Source organism: Mustela putorius, unplaced genomic scaffold (genome assembly GCF_011764305.1).
Source record: "Mustela putorius furo isolate JIRA1106 unplaced genomic scaffold, ASM1176430v1.1 tig00001333_pilon_pilon_pilon, whole genome shotgun sequence".
Taxonomy (NCBI): domain Eukaryota; kingdom Metazoa; phylum Chordata; class Mammalia; order Carnivora; family Mustelidae; genus Mustela; species Mustela putorius.
In genome coordinates, this window is record NW_025421697.1 from 262,111 (window position 1) to 264,904 (window position 2,794).

The following is a 2,794-nucleotide window of genomic DNA, read 5'->3' on the forward strand; positions in this document are numbered from 1 at the left end:
ATTGTTTTATTTATTTATTTATTTATTAAAAAGGTTTTATTTATTTATCTGACAGAGAGAGATCACAAGAAGACAGAGAGGCAGTCAGAGAGAGAGAGAAAGGGAAGCAGGCTCCTGCTGAGCAGAGAGCCCAACGTGGAACACGATCCCAGGACCCTGAGATCATGACCTGAACCAAAGGCAGTGGCTTAACCCACTGAGCCATCCAGGCGCCCCTCATTGTTCTTTTAATTTACAATTCCTTAATTAGACATGCCATGGATCATCACAGCATCTTTTCATATCATTATTGCCATCTCAATATCTTCTTCAGTGAAGTATCTGTTCCAGTCCTTGCCAATTTTTCAATCAGGTCATTCATTTTCTTGTGTTTGAGTTAATAAATAAATACATAATAATAATAAATAAAGGAATGAATTTATTATATATATTATATATGTTATACATAGTACATTATATATATTATTATATATTAAATAATACTTTATTAAAAATAAATTTACTAATGTGGCCAAGGATTCAGAATCACAAATACTTCAGAACTAATAATAACTGCCATCACTTGATGTTATTCTATAAGATAAATCCTACAATCAAGTTTCAATTTTAAAACTTTAGAATTTTAAATTCTTAAATCCTTATGAAGAAGCATCATTTCAAGGGAGCAGTTTTCATAATTTAGCATCCATCAGCCTTTTTTTAAAGATTTTATTTATTTATTGGACACAGAGAGAGAGAGAGATCACAAGTAAGCAGAGAGACAAGCAAGCAGGGAGGGAAGCAGTCTTCCTTTTGAGCAGAGCTGGATATGGGGCTGGATCCCAGGAACCAGAGACCATGACTTGAGATGAAGGCAGAGGCTTAACCCACCACCCACATGATGAGAGAGCCCCTCAGGTGCCCCTCATCCATCAGCCTTAATTGTTTGGAGGAAAACGTGTGGATGAATAATGCCTTAGGGAGCTAATCTCTCTAAAGAATTTTCAAGTCTTTACCCCTTCAAGGTTTTTGTACAGTTCTGATAGCCTCTAAACATCCAGCTGATTTCTACAGTGACAGGCCTGTTAAAACCTGTCCTCAAACCAGGAATAGAGCTTTAAACATACCAGTCAAGAGCAACTTTGAGTCTTTTAAGGAATTTATCATCCTTTCTTTGTTTTTGGTTAATATCTGAAATAGTTCCATATTACACTTGCATAATTTCTCCAGAGCTGACTTTGAAGGAGGCATTCAGTTCCCGCTAGTTCCATATTTTGGCAAGAACTATAATTCTATATAAAAAGAAACATATTTTAGGGCGCCTGGGTGGCTCAGTGGGTTAAAATCTCTGCCTTCGGCTCAGGTGATGATTCCAGGTTCCCGGGATTGATTCCGGCTCACTTCTCAGCATGGAGCCTGCTTCCATTCCTCTCTCTCTGCCTGCCTCTTTGCCTTCCTGTGATCTCTGTCACGGAAATAAATAAAATTTAAAAAAAAACATATTTTATACCAGTTATTCATGTTTATTAACTAAGATATCACAATACAAATAATACTAACAGTTGCTCTTTATTAATACCTTCAACCAAGATCAAAAAAATATGTCATATTTTCTCCAAAAATTTTATATCATCTGATAGGTCAGATATATATAAAATTACATTTAAAGTTTTAAAAATGTATGCAAATATTTTCATTTAAATGCAAATATCAAAGAAAAGCTACTTTTCTAAACACGACTTTTTATCTTATTTTTGTTTAAATTTGTCGACAACTGATAAAATGTTTAGCGAGACTATAAATGTTAGATCGAAAAAAACGATTAATAGATGTAGGTTCAAATTATTATGTTCTATTAAAAATGATTTAGTCTTTGATGAACATCTGTTTGGTAATGGGTTGTATTCAGATATAGTAAATTAATGACATATATAAAATTATAGGGAAATGACACCTTCCGTTCCATTATGAGTAGAGCTTTTAAAATGCTATTTGTCACAACCTGTCATCTTGTCATTATGTAGTATTATGTAGCATTTAAAAAATGTATACTCTTTACTATGAAGTCTTTTAGAAATCTAAAATATAACTTTCTATGGATTGTGTTTCCATATTCCTTTATTGCCAGTTTGAACAAACCCACATGCTTTGATTCAAAGGTAATAAATTCCTCTTATTTGGAAAAATGATGTTTATTTTTGTTCTCTCACCCTTAGCAGGTGGTTTCATTTTAGCACTCTTCAGAGTTATAATTTCAAGCTTATTAAAAACATTTTTATGATCTACATAGAAGAATGAAACTTTTATTTTATTAAATTATTTGCCAAAAAATCTGTTATTTTTAAAAACGTATTTCCTTTGAAGGGTTATTTTAGAGCATTCAGAGAGGATCTAGGAGTGTGGTATTATGCAATTTTTAAGTGGGTTTGAAATGGTTATTTATATGATTTTTTCTTTAAGGCTTTTGTCTTATTTTGGGGTTTTTTTTGTGTGTTATTTTGTCTTATTTTGTCCATTATATGCTATAAAATATTTTGAAAGTAAATTTAAGGTACGATTTACATAGTTTATTTTTGGAAAAAAATATTGAAATGACTTATGAAATTCAGTATACTCTCAACATTAATTTTTTCTGAAATTTACCAATTGTCTACTGAACCTATTATATGTCAGATATTACTTCAGACTACACTGGTAAATGAAATACTTGGCTTTGTAGAACTTTTATTTTAATGGGTGAGACAATTAAAAGCTATAAACCCTAATAAAAATTGCATAGTGCATTCAAAAATGATGAGTACAATGGGGAAAAAGA